Source organism: Scyliorhinus torazame, chromosome 5, assembly GCF_047496885.1.
Source record: "Scyliorhinus torazame isolate Kashiwa2021f chromosome 5, sScyTor2.1, whole genome shotgun sequence".
Lineage (NCBI taxonomy): Eukaryota > Metazoa > Chordata > Chondrichthyes > Carcharhiniformes > Scyliorhinidae > Scyliorhinus > Scyliorhinus torazame.
Genome location: NC_092711.1, coordinates 83588972 through 83608642, shown reverse-complemented (window position 1 = coordinate 83608642; position 19671 = coordinate 83588972). Strand labels below are relative to the sequence as shown.

The following is a 19671-nucleotide window of genomic DNA, read 5'->3' as shown; positions in this document are numbered from 1 at the left end:
AGCAGGAACAGAGATGCTCCTGTTTTGACTTGGCACAAATATTAACAGTTCCTTCAATGGCGACAAATGCAGGTCAGAGGCTGGGAATCTCGCTGTTATTCTATTAAATTGATTAACACTAAAAGACCGACTGGGAATCCTGCGGAGAGTAATTCACCCCCCCCCCCCCCCCCCACTCCATCCCCTCCCAGCCTCTTCACCATCAACAGTCACAAGTCAGGAATTAAATGGCTCAAAGGGCAAAGCTGGCTCGGTGGATTGGCCATGCGAAATGGCTGGGTTACGGGGGGTGGGCCTCGTTAGGGTGCTCTTTCCAAGGGTCGGTGGAGACTCGAAGGGCCGAATGGTGTCCTCCTGCACTGCAGGGATTCAATGATTCTCCTTCAGTTCCTCCCTCTCACTAAGCCCTGCATCCCCAACAGTTCTGGCATCTGATTTGTGTCAGTTTCTGTCCCTTTAGAATACACTGGGATTTGTCAAAAAGACTACCAAAAGTAAATCTAAACGATCAACTGAATTGGGTTAAAGTTATTGAAAATGCATTTGTTCATGGACTGAAACTGATGTCTAAACATTTACCACGAGCCAACCAGGAGTCGAACCTGGAATGTCCCGATGGGGAGTTTGGCGCGTTATCCATTGCGCCACTGGTTCACAAGGTAAACACGTCCTTACATCTCGTCCAACAGGTTACACAGACTGTTTATCCCAAAGTGTTTTACAACTCTCAGGGAAATTCTCTCAGGGTCGCCCCGGCGGATTGGATCAGACTCAGGGTTGAATTTGGCGGCAATGTAAAATACACCAATGCTGTTCCCAGTGTGGGAGGTCATTCTCGAAAAACAGAAAGAATGAACTGGAATTTCTGGGATCGTGTCCAGCGTCTGTTGGTGGGGAAATGCGGTTGGTGAATGGCCAGGCTTGGATAACACTTACCAGGCCATAAAACAGTAAGTGAATTAATTTAAGTTTGGAAGTTCCCATCTCCTTTCTGTCTGCAGGTATTTCCCGCTCTGAGCTGCACAATGAACCACAAACCACAGCGATTAAACTAACTTTTATTTCCTGTCGGTTCAACTGGTGTCGGTGCCGGCAATGTTTATGGACAAACTGCAGCTTCTGTGTATGTTTCCCCCGCTGCATTTATTCCCCTGGAACTGACACTCTCATTTTCTGTTTTCATCAAATGTCCGAACGGTGTAAAGTTCCGATCATGTCCACCAGAGGGCGACATGGTCACATGTTTCCTCCTTATCAAATACCCGCCACAATATTCCCCTTCAGGTTCTGACTCAGTCAATGGTTCCTCTCTGTTTTCAAACATACGAACAGATGAAATAGAAGCAGCAGTTGGCGATTCGGCCCCTTCAGGCTGCTAAGACATTCAATAAGATGTGGAGATGCCGGCGTTGGACTGGGGTGGGCACCGTAAGAAGTCTGACAACACCAGGTTAAAGTCCAACAGGTTTGTTTCGAATCACTAACTTTCGGAGCACAGCTCTTTCATCGGGTGAGTGAAGAGGTGGGTTCCATAAACATATATATAGACACAGCCAATGATACAAAGACTCGCATTCAAAGTATCATCTTGCATCATTGACTGTGTCTCTCTGTGATGTGGAGATGCCGGCGTTGGACTGGGGTGGGCACAGTAAGAAGTCTTACAACACCAGGTTAAAGTCCAACAGGTTTGTTTCGATGTCACTAGCATTCGGAGCGCTGCTCCTTCCTCAGGTGGTTATATGTGGTTATGGAACCCACCTCTTCATTCACATGAGGAAGCAGCAGTGCTCCGAAAGCTAGTGATTCAAAACAAACCTGTTGGAATTTAACCTGGTGTTGTAAGACTTCTTACTATTCAACAAGGTGGCTGACCTGTTTGTGTTTCGAATTGCACATTCCCATCATGCAAAGATACGAAATTTGATTCTCTGATAGTAAATGGTCTGTTTTATAGAATGATACACACACGGGAGCACATACTAACGGATAAGATAGAAGCAGAAGTCGGCCATTCGTCCCTTCAGCCTGTTCTGCTATTGTGATACTCTTCTGTGATACTGAATATTCTGTTTTCTAGAATGATACAGCACATGTGCAGAGTTCGAAAGAAGCTCAACAAACACTCGAGGAACAGCCGCGCATTTTTCCACTGGGCTCAATACAGCTTTCACACTCAGAGTGTGTGCAACACTGTAAATGCTGCCCCCATTCTGTGTGCCCTTACATCGCAGATTTGGGTTTGAATCTTGTTTCCACTTGTTCTTTGTGTCCGGGTGACAGTTGTTGATCAATCTGCCATTGACAGCTCCTCCAGACACATCTTTTGTTTCTTTGTTTCTTCCATTGCTCTGACAGAGAGCTGGCACAGACACGGCAGCCCGAATGGCCTCATTCTGTGGTGTAATCATTCTCTGATTCGATGCTAACCTCACTCTGTGACCAGGGAACCAAGACATTTTCTCATTTAATCTCTCCTGACTTTCCCCCTATCAGAGCCCTTTCCTGTTGTTCTGTTTGCTCCCTCCGGGATTTCACTTGCTTCTAATTTTCTACATTTCTAACCTGTCCCGGTTTTAGTGGAAGGTCACGGAGGTGAAAGATGAATTTTGTTTCCCCGACCACAAATGCTGCCTGACTTCCTGAAATTTCCCAGCATTTCCGCAGATATCTGATTGGCTGTGGATGGCAATGAACGTATCTTTTGGTTCAATGATCGCTTTCTTACTGGCTCGTTGGTCTAGAGGTAAGATTCTCGCTTCGGGGTTTAGGCTGGAGGAAAATGTGAGAGGTCCCGGGTTCAAATCCCGGACGAGCCCTTTGATGTTATTTTCTGTTGGTCAACCAACATGTTTTCTTCATTTCTTTGCGGTGCAGACGGCGGGATTCATTCACATTGGGTTTCCTTTGAGAAGCTGAGCTCACGCTGCAGGGAACCAATACGTTCCCAAGAAAACCGAAACATTTTCGAAAAGCTTGACTATGTGAGTGGACATTCCCTTATCTCCATTCACGAATCCAGGTGACTCCATGGTGGTGGATTCAGGCAACTCTCTTGTCTGTTTCATTTTATCCATTCGGAAATGTGAACATCACTGGCTGCTCCAGCATTTACTGCCCACAACTATTCGCTATTGAGAAGGTGGCGGTGAGCTGCTTCTTGAACCGCTGCAGTCCATTGGTGTAGGTACACCTACAGTGCTTTTAGGGAGGGAGTTCCAGGATTATGTCCCAATGACAGTGAAGGAACAGCCGATATATTTCCCAGTCAGGATGGGGAGTGGCTGGGAAGGGAACTTTCAGGGTCTCGGGGTCTTGGGTTTGGAAGGTGCTGTCTAAGATGTCTTTAGTGAGTTCCTGCACCCATCCAGGCAAGTGGAGAGTATCCCATCACACTCCTGACTTGTGCCTTGTAGATGGTGGACAGTTAGGATGTGGAGTTAGGAGGTGAGTTACTCGCTGCAGGATTCCCAGCCGCTGACCTGCATTTGTCGCCATTGAACGAACTGTTAATATTTGTGCCGAGTCAAAATAGGAGCATCTGTGTCCCTGCTCAGTGTGCCGGGAATTTTCAGCTGACCCTGAATGCATTTTGAGGTACATGTCAGAGCAAATGACACGTGCTTGAAAGTTATTATATTCAGGTAATATTGGATTCACTGGGGAACTGGCTGGTGGTTGAATAGTGTAATTGTCTCTGGACCAGTAAAGCAGAGAACCAGGCTGGAACTCTGGGGACCGGGGTTCCACGCGGCAGATTAACTCAGCGACTCAATTCAAGGGCAATTCGGGATGAGTGTAAATGGATAAAGGAAATGTCAATCATGTAACATTTCCACACACGGAAACCAATGGGTTTTGACAATGTTTCTGTGCGGGTTTAAACCGAGGGCCTTTAAGCAAACATGATCATCACTACACTACAGAAACAGGGAACAGCGCTTAGTGCACTGACCGGGAATAGTAAACTGTGCGTCCTTATTGCACTGAAGAACCTTTTATTGTCAGAGTACTATTCGACTGAAAACTTAGGCAAGTGGCGGAGAAATCGATCCGACATTAGAATCATAAAATGCTATAATCAGCAACGACATTAGAAAACCATTCAGAGTTAACACGTGTGAACTCTCTGACTGCGATTCCTGCCAGTCTCCATCACAGTATTTTGCAGGATATCAATCGGAACTTTGCGGGTGTAAGATAATGTATTCGCTTAACTATTGAACAACAAATAGCAAGGATACAACTCATCTGCAAATTTAGACGAGTAACGTCAATAAAGTTTCGAATAAGGGACATTTGGTGTGTGAGGGGAATGTGTTAACCTGTACACTGAAAAACAGCTGACTGGCAATGAGCCCATTGGACTGGTGTTTTGAAAATGTGTTGTCTTGTCTGGAAACGTGATAGTACTCCAACAAAAATATAGACATTGAAAAGAGCAAACCGATTAGTCTCAATGTCCTTCTCTCTTTCTGTGATCTTGAAGTTTCTCTATACCAATTATTCTTCCAATTTGCTTTTGAAAAAGGTGTTTCTGCAGAATCCTTGCGCAGTTTGATTTAAACGAGAACGTTCCCCTGGTCCAATGACCAGAAGATTTGGACACGAAGATGGTGTCGTTTACGATATAAACATTATGTAATCATGCAATTGGTTTCATTTTGAATTTACAAAAGTGTCTTTTCTGCTGAAGCATCGTCATTATTTCTGAGTTGATAACAGAATCTAATTAATTTGCTCTCCATCCTGTTTACAGAGTCTGTCTATTAGCGAGGGAAAGGATTTGTGAAGCTTAACAAAGCCCTCTAGAGATCACTTTGCTGAAGTAGTTTACTTTATTTGATTTCAAATTAATTTTTAAATGTAGAAATGTCCGCTCAGCAAATATCTCCGGGTGAAATGGTTTCCTCTCATTCAGTAATAACATCATTCTTATCTCCTTTCGAAAATCATCAAACAATTTTACTCAGTATTTGTTCCATTACTCAAAACTTGATATTATTTGATATTTATGTCCACATCTGAAATTGAGACTCTCTGAGATATACAACATTGAATTGCAAACACGACTGACAAAGAAAATAAATCGAGTCACTGGGTAATACAAGTTCCCTTGTGTTCATCTGAGATTGGCCCCAGTCAGTTTTTAAACACAATCAAATATCTTCACAGGTCAGAGATGTAAGAATGATATTTTCATTATATTGTTCATTATATTATACCTTCTTTGTTCTGGGTATGATACATTCTGCAGCCTAAATCCCGTTCATGTATAAGAAAGGAGGGGTGACAGCAAATCCGCACTGAGCCTGGATTTCCTCATCTCCCTGAGTGGCTTTTCCTGTTTCTCTCCCACAAAGCCCGATTTTCAAAAAGGTGTTTTAGTTAAATCTCTGCTATTTCCTCTACTTCAGTTGGAGTACCATTTGTCTCTGTCTGTATGAGCACATATTACCATTAAATATGTTTCAGATGGTGATTTAAAATGTTCATCTACATCCATAAATCTATTAAATTCTGTTAAATTGGATCATCTTTTTCTGATCTTTGCTTCTTCAATATTCACTTCCTCCGACTTCTCTGAATGACGTTTGAGGCCGAGATGAGACCAAATATATATCTAATATATGGGATTCAGATGACATGCAGAAACAAACGCATGTTATCCAAACTTCCCTCAAACTAAGCGAGAAGTATTCAATGTTCCTGCCCAGTTTTGAACGGAGGACATTTTGCGGCGTTAGATGAACATGATAACCACTACACTACAGAAACAGTAAGAAGTCTTACAACACCAGGTTAAAGTTCAACATGTTTGTTTCAAACACTAGCTCCTTCCTCAGGTGAGCAGTGCTCTGAAAGCTAGGGTTTGAAACAAACCTGTTGGACTTTAACCTGGTGTTGTAAGACTTCTCACTGTGCTCACCCCGGTCCAACGCCGGCATCTCCACATCATGGCTACAGAAACAGGCAGCAGCGAAGCAGCCAATGGACCTGTGCTATGTTCAACTGCAGTGTCTTGCTGCAGCTTCTGATGGTTAGGCTGAGAGGCCATGTCACTTATTACTCTCCTCCACCTTCCTCACATGTTTATTTCTAGCAACATTTTCATTACTTCCATTGACCTCTCTTCCCTCACAATTGCTCCCCCCAAGCACACATTCACACCACTTGGGCAATTTGCTCCCTGTTCCTAGTCTTCCTCTGACACACTGCTTACTTTAGTTCTGCCATTAACACAGTCTAATCTCTTAACGTGCCACTATCAGCACCTTTCTTAGCCTTGTAAGAAGTCTCACAACACCAGGTTAAAGTCCAACAGTTTTGTTTGGAGTCACTAGCTTTCGAAGAGCAGCTCCTTCACCAGGGGAGTTTCTTAGCCTTAATCACCCCATTTACATTCCTTTTTTCTTTCTATCCAAGACATTTTAGTCATTCTCCACCTATTGCTGGCCCTCTATCCAGTCCCAATTCTCCACGAGACCCCCGCCCGCCACCCCATCCACCACCCCCGCCCATCCACAATAGTCTGAATCTGACCCCCTTTCCAGTTCTCCAGCTTTGACAAAGCGTCACCCAGACCCGGAACGACAGCTGCCATCTCGTTCCACAGAGCCCGTCAGACCTGCTGAGATTGTCCAGTATTTTCAGTTTTTGTTTCTGATTGAAGCATCTGCAGTAAGTTGCTTTTATCTTACAATTAGACATGATTGACACAATTATTATGTTCATCTGCATCTGTCAATCCATTATATACTGTTGTGGATGAACAAACTGCGAATATCCAAACTGTCTTAAAGCAGGGAAATCTTTATCAGCTCATTGCTTCTTGAAAATTCAGTACTTCAGACTTTACTGAATCAATTTTTGTGGCTGATGTGAGACTAAATCTCCTATTCCTCCAACATACAAGATTCAGGTAATATTCAGGGACAAACGTATGTTGTGCAAAGTTTTCCTCAGACTAAATGAGAAGCATTTAATGCTTCTAGCAAGTTTCGAACCAGACACCTTTCACACGTTAGCTGACTTTGATAACCTCTATGCTAGAGAAACAGCTGGCAGCACAGTACCCAATGGCCCTATGCAACGTTCAACTGCACAGTCTTGCTGCAGCTTTCAATGGTTCGGCTGAGAAGCCAGGTCACTAATTACAAGAAGACAACTGTTTCTTTAAAACCTGTGTCTCAACTTGTAAAACCATAACAAATGGAACTTATATTGAACTTCAGCATTTGTTCAGCAAATATCTAATGGAACAGTGCTCTCTGTTCAATTATTAATGCATCATTCTTATCTTCCGACAGAAAATTTCCACCAATTTTACTCAATATTTGTTTCATTATTCAATGTTGAACATCAGAATATTTATTTGTTATATATGACTTCATTTTGAATCGAATAGTTTCCAAGACTTCACTTTGAATATCTCCGAAATGTGCACCATTGAATTGCAAACATGAGTGACCAAGAAAGCGTGGGTCATTGGGTAATACAAATCCCATGAATCTTTGTTTGATTGTAGCCATGATTTGGAGGTGCCGGCGTTGGACTGGGGTGAGCACAGTAAGAAGTCTTACAACACCAGGTTAAAGTTCAACAGGTTTGTTTTGAATCACTAGTTTTCAGAGCGTAGCTCTTTCTTCTTCCTCTTCACCTGAGGAAGCTGTGCTCCGAAAGCTAGTGATTCTTAACAAACCTGTTTGACTTTAACCTGGTGTTGTAAGGCCTTTGTTGAGATTAACCGCAGACAGCTTTTGAATAAAGTCAAATATAATTAAATGGAAGTGAATTGAGAATTATGTGTTGCTTATATTTGACCCCTCTGTGTTTTGGTGTGAAACATTCTGCAGCCTAAATACCGTTCATGTATAAGAAAGGAGGGGTGACAGCAAACCCGCACTGAGCCTGGATTTCCTCATTTCCCTGAGTGGCTTTTCCTGTTGATCATGAAGGCCGAATTTTTTAAAAGGCGGTTCAATTAAATCTCTGCCATTTCCTCTAATTCAGTGACAGTATCGTTTGTGTCTGTCTGTATGAGCACCCATTACAAGTAGATATGTTTTGTACAGTGATAAAAATATTAATCTTCGTCTACAAAGCCGCTGAATTCTTTCGTGAACTGAGCAAACTGCCAAGGTCCGCACTTTGTTTTTTCATGTATGGAACGATCTATCAGGACGTACACAGAACAATACTTTTCACTTACCTTGGTACACGTGACAATAAATCAGTTCCAATCAAAGAGACAGTTTTGTACTTCAGATTGAACAGTGAGCCTTCTTAAACCTTATTCATTCATGGGAGGTGGGCGTCACTGGCTGGGCCAGTATTTACTGCTCATTCCAATTGCTCTTGAACTGCTTGTCTTGCGAGTCTATATCAGAGGGCACTTACAAATAAACCACAACATTGCTGTGGATCTGGAGTCACCTGTAGGCCAGGCCACATAAAGAGAGCGGATTTCCTAGGGGACATTAGTGAACCAGATGGGTTTTTACAAAAATTATAGAATCATAGAATTTAGTGCAGAAGGAGCCCATTCAGCCCATCGAGTCTGCGCTGGCCCTTGGAAATAGCACCCTACCTAAGCCCACACTCCCACCCTAATCCCCCTAACCCCACCCAACCTTTTTGAACACAAAGGGAAATTTAGCCTGGCAAATCCACCTAACCTGCATGTTTGGACTGTGGGAGGAAACCAGGGCACCCGGAGGAAATCCATGCAGACACGGGGAGAACGTGCAGACTCCGCACAGCCAGTGAACCAAGCCGGGAATCGAACCTGGGACCCTGGAGCAGTGAAGTAACTGTGCTAACCACTGTGCTACTGTGCCCCCCCCCCCTATTGACAGTGTCAACATTAGACTTTTAATTCAAGGCTTTTATTGAATTTCAATTTCAACATCTGTCATAGGCAAATTCGATCCCAGATCCCGAGAGCATTAACCTGGGTCTCTGGATTACTAGCCCAGTAACAATACCATTCTGCCACTGCCTATTCCACATACACTTGGCAGAATACGATGTCTCGTGTTGTGTTCTGTGATCTTGTCTTGCAATGATTCTACAGAACTGCTGGTGACTTAGTCAGAACGATGATTTATTAATGTACATGTGGTAATGCTATACAGACCAAGTTATCACAGAGTCACATGGGACTCTCTTGGAACTACCCTGATGTGCGACTGTCCTAGTGTACGCTTTACAACCTTCTGCTGGTAGCCGGATGTTCCCTGACTGATGTCTGACAACACCTGGTGGGAGGTCACACTGCTGAGTACATGTAATATTATCCACAGGCTTATCACCACATCTAGTAACTTCGCAAGATTATAGAGTCATTTATTTTTTCAAACAAATTCTGATAGCTCTGCAGTTTCTGGAAATATTTTGGTTGATAATGTGATTTTAAAAAATAAAGATCTAGTCTTTACAATATAATTACCTAATACACCAATTCACTAATCATAATCAATGTTCACCACTGAATAATCATTAACTTAATTATTGTTTTTTGCGATGAAATCAATACATAGTTAATGTGGAAAAGGTACAGAAGGTGAAATAGCTGCAGAAAAGCACATGTTAGAGGTGTAAAAGGGCTTCCTTGACCTTATTGCTAAGGTCAGTGAATACACTATGAAAATAACAATTTACGGGCACCAAAGCTGCGCAATGGTTAGCTCTGCTGCCTCATGGTGCCGACCCTGGGTCACTGCCGTGTGGAGTTTGCACATTCGTCCCGTGGTTTTGTTGGTTTCACCCCCGCAACCCAAAGATGAGCAGTGGAGGCGGATTGGCCACGCTGAATTGTTCCTTAATTGGAAAAAATGAATTGGGTGCTCTAGATTTTTTTTTAATAACGAAAATAAAACTAAATGTGATTACACATGCGCACTTACAGCTTCCTACATTACAACAGTGAATATGTTTCAAAAGTACTCCATTGGCGTTAAAACACCTTAGGAGGTCCAGTGGTAGCGGAGGTTTTATAGAAATGTACATTTGTTCTAATTGTCCACAAACGAGGAAATATTACACTTGGTGTCCTCACCAATTTATTGATAAAGTCTTAATTTTGTGTAATAACCACGTCAATGACACCATTTTGAATACTCTGTGAAATTCCAGACACACCATATGTACAATTATTTGTTGTAAAACACAGCGAGTTGTTGTGATTTGGAATGCACTGTCCATAAATGGTGCCAGAATCTCATTGGGCTGTAACTTCCAAAAGGGAATTTGATGCATTCCGAAAAAGAAAACAAAATAGTTGAACTGTGGGATTAAATGGGTCCCTGTAAAAAGAGATAGCTTGGGGAAAATGGGCCAAATAGACTCCTCTATGCTCTTGGAGCCTGTGTACATGTAAAGCGAGGAGTAATGACCTGTAACCTACTGCTTATGAGGGTAGGAGTTGCAAAGATTTCAATAGGAAATTGTGGACAGGCACTGAGAGAAATAAACCCACAGGGATTCGGGGAAAGAACGGGGCAATGGACAGACTGGTTTCCTCCACAGGGAGCTGACACGGTCCCAAAGGGCTGAATGGCCCCATTCCCCACCCTCCAGATGCTGTGATCTCAGGAGAGAAATTCAGCTGCTCCAGTCACTCCAACTAACTGGAGTCCCTCATCTCTGGTGCCATTCTTGTAAATGTCCTCTACACCGTCTCTCAGAACTTCACATTTTTCCTAAAGTGTGGGGCCCTATCTAGGGTTCCATTCCAGAGGGATAGAATTGAAAAGCATGGAGGAAATGTTCAACTTGTTTAGAACCAGGGTTGGACTACACTGGGAGCACTGACAACATTGGTGATCTCCATTTAGAAAAAGGAAATAGAGGCACTGGAGAAGGTGTGACAAAGATTCATAATATACAGAACTGAGAGCATTTAACACTCAGGAAAGGCTGGGGCTGCTTTTTTTTGGAAAAGAGAAGACTGAAGGGTGACCTGATGGAAGTCTTTAAGATTACGAAGGGGTTCAATAATCCAATAGGAATTTCAATAGAAACCTCTTTATCCAGCGAGTGGTGAGAATGTGGAACTCACGACCACAGCGAGTGGTTGAGGTGAACAGCATGAATCCATTGAACAGGAAGCTAGATACATACATGAGAGAGAAACAATAGAAGGTGATGCTGATGGGGGAGATGTAGAGGGGTGGGTGGAGGATCATGTGGAGCATAAATACTGACACGGACCATGGCTAACCTCAGCCGGTTTGGGAATTTAACCTGTGCTGTTGGTGTCACTCAGCACAAACCAGCCATCTAGCCAACTGAGCTAACCGATCCCCGTGCAAATCTGTAATAATTCCTTAAATATTAGTGATTGCTTTTCTCCCACCATACTATTTAATGTAGTTTCCTCACCTCAGTGCACCTCAGATAACTTTCCACTGCGTACCCTGATAGTTTTCTTCTGTGAGAAGCTCCACGATAAATTAAACAAAAGAACCATGTAACCACCGTAGCCCATCTTCATGGCAATGTGGCATGATTTTGGGGGTTTCCAAACAGAAATGGTAATAAAACATCTTCTGACCTCCAAACCCCTTTTCACTTTTTGATCCTTGTGACATGTGCAACCAGATATTCGCAAGAATGCTCAGAGAGAACCAGCCCACTGGGGGCGAAGAGGTGAGACCGGCCAGTCCAGCAGAAATAAACCCTGTGACCATCCCCATTGACCAACATAAAATGAACAAAATGCAGTCCTGGGTGTAACTGAGAACAGAAACAGTAACAGCAGAATCAAATCCCCGTAAACAGTTGTGAACTTGTTGGTGTCTCAGAAAGTGCAATGAATTACAAAATCCCTTCGCACATTGAGAGCAGGTGAACAGCCTCTCCCCAGTATGAACTCCCTGGTGTGACTGCAGACGGCATAACCGAGTGAATCGCGCAAATAGACGTAAACGAGTGTGAAATAATCGGGATTATGGAGACATGGCTGCAGGATGACCAGGGATGGGAACTGAATATATTCAGTATTTAGGAAGGACAGACAAAAAGGAAAAGGCAGTGGAGTAGCAGTGCTGGTTAAAGAGGAAATTAATGCAATAGTGAGGAAGGATATTTGCTCCGACAATGTGGAATCTGTATGGGTAGAGTTCAGAAACACTAAGGGGGAAAATAAATTAGCAAAGAGATCCCCAAACTGCAGTGATGATGTTGGGAATGACATAAAACAGGAAATTAGGCTGATTGTATAAGTTTCTATATGTATGTGAAGAGAAAAAGATTGGTGAAGACAAATGTAGGTTCCTTACAGTCAGAAACAGGGGAATGTATAATAGGGAACAAAGAAATGGCTGAGCAAATAAATACATACTTTGGTTCTGTCTTCACAAATGAGGGCACAAATCAGATACCAGAAATGTTGGGGAACGCAGGATTTAGTGAGAGGGAGGAACTGAAGGAGATTAATATTAGTAGAGAAATGATATTGGGGAAATTGATGGGACTGAAGGCTGATAAATACCCAGGGACTGATAATCTGCATCCCAAAGTAGTTAAGGAAGTGGCTCTATAAATAGTGGATGCATTGGTGGTCATCTTCTAGGATTCTATAGACTCTGGAACTGTTCCTGCAGATTGGAGGGTGGCTTATGTAACTCCAGTATTTAAAAAGGGAGATGCGGAGAAAAATTGGGGAATTTTTGATCAGTAAGCCTGACCTCGGCTGTGGGGAAATTCAAGAATCCGTTATCAAAGATCTTAGAGCAAAGCACTTCAAAACCAGTGGCAGGATCAGACAGAGTCAGCATGGATTTATGAAGGGGAAATCATGCTTGACAAATCTACTGGAATTCTTTGAGGGTGTAACTGGTGGAGTTGACGCGGGGGAGCCAGTGGATGTGGTATATTTGGACTTTGAGAAGGCATTTGACAAAGTCCCATAAAGGAGATTAGTGCGTAAAATTAAAGAACATGTGATTAGGGGTAGTGTCTTGAGATGGATAGAAAACTGGTTGGCAGACAGGAAATAGAGTCGGAATTAATGGTTCTTTTTCAAATTGGCAGGCAGTGACGGAGTACCATTAGGGATCGGTGCTCGGACCCCAGATATTCACAAAGTATATTAATAATTTTTTTTTAAAATTGAAAGTATCCAATTCTTTTTTTCAAATTAAGGAGCAATTTAGCATGCCCAATTCACCTACCCTGCACACTTTGGGTTATGGGGGTGAGACCCACGCAGACACGGGGAAAACTGTCTCTACACGGACAGTGGCCCGGTGCCAGGATTGAATCCTGGTCCTCAGCTCCGTGAGGCAGCAGTGCTAACCACTGTGCCACTCTATATATTAATGATTTAGGTGAGGGAACAAAATGCAATATCGCCAAATTTACAGATGACACAAGTTGCTTGGGAGGGTGAGCTCTGAGGAGGATGCAGAGATCCTTCAGTGTGATTTGGTCAAGTTGAGTGAGTGGGCAAATGAATGGCAGATACAATATAATTTGGAGAAATGCGAGGTTATCCAATTTGGTAGCAAAAACAAGGCAGACTATTAGCTGAATGGCCATAAATTAGGAGAGGGGATTGTGCAACGAGACCTGGGTGTCCTTGTACACCAGTCACTGAATGTAAGCATGTAGCTACAGCAGCCGGTAAAGAAGGCAAATGGTTTGCTCGCCTTCACTGCGAGCGGATTCGAGTACAGGAGCAGGGATATCTTGCTATAATTATACAGGGCCTTGGCGAGGCCATACCTGGAATATTGTGTGCAGTTTTGGTCTCCTTATCTGATGAAGGATGTTCTTGCTCTAGAGGGAGTGCAGCGAAGGTTTACCAGACTGATTCCTGGGATAGTGGGACTAGCGCACGAGAGACTGAATCAGTTAGGTTTGTATTCGCTGGAGTTCAGAAGAATGAGGGGGGGGGGGAGAAATGTCATTGAAACCTATAATATTCCAACAGGAGTTGATAGGGGAGATGCAGGAAAGATTTTCCCGATGGTGGGAATGTACAGAACCAGAGGTCGCAATCTGAGGATACGGGGTAGACCGTTTAGGACAGAGATGAGGAGTAATTTCTTCACCCAGAAAGCGGTGAGCCTGTGGAATTTGTTACCACAGAAATAGTTGAGGCCAATACATTATATGTTTTCAAGAAGCAGTTAGATATAGAACTGAGGGCGAAGGGGATCAAAGGATATGGAGGGGAAAGCGGGATTAAGCTACTGAGTTGATGATAAGCCATGATCTGAATGAATGCTGGAGCAGGCCTGAAGGGCCAAATTGCCTCTTCCTGCTCCTATTTTCTGTGTTTCTATGTAATCCCTTCCCACACTGAGAGCAGATGAATTACTTCTCCCCAGTGTGAACTCGCTGGTGTGTCTGCAGGTGAGATAACTGAGTGAATCCCTTCCCACACTGAGAGCAGGTGAATGGCCTCCCCCCAGTGTGAACTCGCTGGTGTGTCTGCAGGTTGTATAAACATGTGAATCTCTTCCCACAGAGGGAGCAGGTGAATGGCCTCTCCCCAGTGTGAACTCGCAGATGTCTCTGCAGGATTGATGAATTAATAAATCCCTTCTCACACTGAGAGCAGGTGAATGGCCTCTCCCCAGTGTGAACTCGCTGGTGTGCCTGCAGACTGGATAACTGAGTGAATCCCTTCTCACACTGAGAGCAGGTGAATGGCCTCCACCCAGTGTGAACTCGCTGGTGTGCCTGCAGACTGGATAACTGAGTGAATCCCTTCCCACACTGAGAGCAGGTGAATGGCCTATCCCCAGTGTGCACTCGCTGGTGTGTCTCCAGACTGGATAACTGTGTGAATCCCTTCCCACACTGAGAGCAGGTGAATGGCCTCTCCCCAGTGTGAATTCTCTGCTGTCTCAGCAGGGTGGATGAATTAATGAATCCCTTCCCACATTGAGAGGAGGTGAATGGCTTCTCCCCAGTGTGAACCCGCTGGTGTTTCTGCAGGCTGGATGAATCAATGAATCCCTTCCCACACTGAAAGCAGGTGAATGGCCTCTCCCCAGTGTGAACCCGCTGGTGTGTTTGCAGACCGGATAACTGTGTGAATCCCTTCCCACACTGAGAGCAGGTGAATGGCCTCTCCCCTGTATGAACTCGCTGGTGTGCCTGCAGGGCATATAAATGACTGAATCCCTTCCCACACAGGGAGCAGGTGAACGGCCTCTCCCCAGTGTGACTGCGTCGATGAATCTCCAGCTCAGATGGGCATCTGTATCCCTTCCCACAGTCCCCAATTTCCACGGTTTCTCCATGTTTTGGGTCTCCTTGTGTCTCTCCAGATTGGACAATCAGTGGAAGCCTTGTCTCCACACAGAACTTTGTGCACGGTCTCTCCTCACTGTGAATGGTGTGATGTTGTTTCAGGCTGCGTAACTGGTTTAAGTTCTTTCGACAGACAGTTCACTAGACCACTCTCACTCGGGTGTGTGTTGTGTGGGTCTCGGTGCTTTTCCAGTCACACTGATGTTTCCACTGTCAGTTCACTGGAACACTCTCACTCGGGTGTGTGTTGTGTGGGTCTCGGTGCTTTTCCAGTCACACTGATGTTTCCACAGTCAGTTCACTGGAACACTCTCACTCGGGTGTGTGTTGTGTGGGTCTCGGTGCTTTTCCAGACACACTCACGTTTAACATCTTCTGAAGCCAACAGACTGGACAAACATTTCTCCTTCTCGCCAATGATATTCAGATTAGAAGGAATCGAGTGAGTTTGTCACATCGAGATGTGATGTTTGAGATTTCTGTCTACAATTCCTCCTCTTCCAATATCCTTTAAAAACAATTTACAAAAGTCATCAGTTAGTACAGGATAGAAATTCAGAACAGATAATTTTAGTTCCCATGGAACATTATTTCCTCTCTTGTTCTCCAAAAGCTGTAAATCTCCATCCCACACTCTCCCTCCATTCTCACTCTGCTGTATCTAATATTCACCCTTCCAATTCTCCTGAAGGTGCTGATTCATGTTGATTGACAGATCCCAGCTCAGCTCACTGCTTCCTGACCAGGACACAGATTAGAATAGGAGCAAGAGTAGGCCATTCGGCCCACCGAGTCTGCTCAACCATTCATAGAGATCCTTCGACGACCTACTTCGGCACCATTTTCCCCACACGATCCCCATATCCCTCGATATCTTCAATATCTAGAAACCTATCAATATTTGTCTTGAACATACTTGATGACTGAGACTCCACATTTCTCTGGGGTACAGAATTCCAAAGCTTCACCACATCCTCGAGTGAAGAGATCCCTCCTCATCTCAGCTTTCACTCTATTTTCTTACTTGTTCCCCATAACCCTTAACTCCATTGTCAATAAAATATCTGTCAAACGTGTGCTTCAATATATTCAATGACCCCCAGATACAACTGGTCCCTGTGGAAGGGAAATCCAAAGACTAACAACCCTCTGAGGGAAGAGATGACTGGAAATCTAAAACGTAGCTACAGTCTTATATTACAAGGCGAGTAATAATAATATTTACTTTATTACAGAATGGTAAATAATATATTTAACCTGTACCTGGAATGATCTGGAAGAAGGAACTGAAGGCACTATTGCTAAGTTTGCAGATGGTACAAAGATCTGTAAAGGGACAGGTAGTATTGTGGAAGCAAGGGGGCTGCAGAAGGATTTGGACAAGCCAGGAGAGTGGGCAGTGAAGTGGCAAATGAAATACAATGTGGAACAGTGACAGGTTATGCACTTTGGAAGGAGGAATTTAGGCATAGACTATTTTCTAAATGGGGAAATGTTTAGGAAATCAGAAGCACAAAGTGACTTGGGAGTCCTTGTTCACGATTCTCTTGCGGTTAATGTGCATGTTCAGTTGGCAGTTAAGAAGGCAGATGCAATGTTAGCATTCATGTCAAGAGGACTAGAATACAAGACCAGGGATATATTCTGAGGCTGTATAAGGCTCTGGTCAGACCCCATTTGGAGTATTGTGAGCAGTTTTAGGCCCCGTATCTAAGGAAAGATGTGGCTGGACTTGGAAAGGGTCCAGAGGAGGTTCACAAGAATAATCCCTGGAATGAAGAGCTTGTCATATGAGGAATGGTTGAGGACTCTGGGTCTGTGTGCGTTGGAGTTTAGAAGGATGAGGGGGGATCTTATTGAAACTTATAAAATACTGCGAGGCCTGGATAGAGTGGACGTGGAGAGGATGTTTCCACTTGTGGGAAAAACTAGAACCAGAGGACACCATAGCAGACTAAAGGGACGATCCTTTAAAACAGAGATGAGGAGGAATGTCTTCAGCCAGAGGGTGGTGAATCTGTGGAACTCTTTGCCGCAGAAGGCTGTGGAGGTCAATTCACTGAGTATCTTTAAGACAGAGATAGATAGGTTCTTGATCAATAAGGGGATCATGGATTATGGGGAGAAGGCAGGAGAATCGGGATGAGAAAATATCAGCCATGCTTGAATGGCAGAGCAGACTCGATGGGCCGAGTGGCCTAATTATGCTCCTATGTCTTATGGTATTATGGTACCATATAAGAACACGAGACATATCTCTGTCCATTATTAGTTTAATGTCCCCTGAAATGTCAGCCATCACCTGGGGAACCCATCCCTTTAATTGAGAACATTAGGAAAGAGACAATTCTTTTTAAAAATAAATTTAGAGTCACCAAGTATTTTTTTCCAATTAAGGTGCAATTTGGTGTGGCCAATCCACCTACCCTGCACATCTTTGGGTTGTGGAGGTGAGTCCCACGCAGACACGGGGAGAATGTGCAAACTCACATGGACAGTGACCTGGGCAGGGATCAATCCCGGGTCCTCGGTGCCGTGAGGCAGCAGTGCTAACCACTGCGCCATATTTTCACCAGAGAGCTTGGTGAATGGGTGTGAGAAGGGGGTGAAGCTGCAGCCGTTGAACCAGTTTTGGCTGGTTCGACAAGCTTAGCTTCTGGGTCGGAACCTGGAAGGGTGGGTTTGGATTCAATTTGTGTATCGAGGTCGGGTTTTGGTGGGAAATGGGACGGTGGTGGGATGGGTTAGCTAGCTGATGACTATAGACCTGTTTTTGTTTTACCCTGAGGGTATGGGTGTATGTGGCTGCCACCTTGGTGGACCCTTGGCCTGTACTTTTTGAAGATTTACTGGATAGTCCCTTACGGCTGATTCCATGATGGGGAGGGGGGGTGGGAGACCCCTGATTCGGGCTGGTCACCTGGAACGTAAGGGGTTTGGGTGCTCCAGTGAAGAGGTTGAGGGTTTTCGCTCACCTAAAGAATCTAAATGCTGGTGTGGTGTTCTTGCAGAAGACTCACTTGCGGGTTAGAGATCAGACCAGACTGCGGAGGGGTGAGCCAAGTGTTTCACTCGGGCTTTGACAAAGGGCTTAAGGCGTTGCAATTCTAATCAACACACTTATCCCTCTTTCATTCACTAGGATTGGCTTCCTTTTCTTTCCATCTCTGCCACCGCTTTGCATCGTCAATAAGACATTGGGACTCAAAGACTAATCCAGTTTGATGGACAAGTTGTCTCCATTCTGAACAATGGGGAACAAGCTCCGCCCACTCATTGAAACATCGCCCGTGACAAAGATGACAAACGCGCATGCGCCCTGAAGCACATCCAATAAAGATGGTGGCCCTTAACCAGAGCCGAACATGAACTGCAGCTCCGCTCGGTACAAACTGGGTCCCGTAAACTCTTTTCCGAGGCTAATGCCTCACACAAGGTGCTTGGGCAACGTTTCCGCTCATCCCCGCGATCTTTCGGATCTGAAGACACAGTTCTTCTCCTTCGACATTACCCTCACTGCGCATGCTTCAATCACAGCGGGTCCCGCCTCTCATTCACTCCGATTGGTTGGAGGACCAGCCGCTCCCAGTCGGCCCTCTAGTCCCGCTCCTCCTCTTCCTATTGGTCTGGAGCTGCCGTCAATCACCCGGGCATTGTGACGGTGCAGATGCTGAGAACGGCCACAGGCTCAGGCTGACCCCCAGAGGATAAACAGCAAAGGATTCACTCACTTGGAAACAAACAAATACAGTGTCTGTTCCAGTAATGAGTCAGGCTGCAGTGTGAGTGAACACATCATTGGATCCAATGTAGAATCATAGATCCCAGAGAGTGCAGAAGGAGGCCATTCGGCCCCTCAAGTCTGCACCGACCCTCTGAAAGATCACCCTCCGTATGCCAATCCCCCATCCTATCCCCGTAACCGCACCCAGGGACAATTTAGCGCAGCCAATCCACCTAACATCTTTGGACTGTGGGCGGAAACCAGAACACCTGGAGGAATCTATGCAGACACAGGAAGAGTGTAAACTCCACGCAGACAGTGACCCAAGGTCGGAATTGAACCCAGGTATCTGGCACTGTGAGAAAACAGTGCTAACCACTGTGCCGCCCCATTACTCTGTCAATGTTACTATTAGTCAATAACCTGCCTGTTATTCCAATCCTGGTGTGTGTTTCTCTGTCACTGTTATTATTAAACATAATATCCGCACTGTGTCAAAATCGGAACACGTTTTGCTTCTCATTGCGACTTGAAAATTCAGTACTTCTGGCTTTGTTGAATGAATATTTGAGGCCGAGTGGAAATCAAATATAAGAGCCGTGTAACGTAGGAGATTCAGGTGATATTCAGTACAGTCACCAGAGTTCCTATTGGCCATCGGCGGCTCTCCGTTTTGA

At 44.5% G+C, this 19671-nt stretch overlaps 1 protein-coding gene and 1 non-coding gene across 2 annotated transcripts in view; one reads left to right on the top strand and one right to left on the bottom strand.

Moving 5' to 3' along the window:
• The window catches only part of LOC140418701 (uncharacterized), a 59529-nt gene that overhangs the window by 19591 nt on the left and 20267 nt on the right, over positions 1-19671 (bottom strand).
• trnap-cgg (transfer RNA proline (anticodon CGG)) lies at positions 2730-2819 on the top strand. Its single transcript is given in 2 exon segments — positions 2730-2765; positions 2784-2819. It is a non-coding gene; the product is annotated as a tRNA-Pro (tRNA).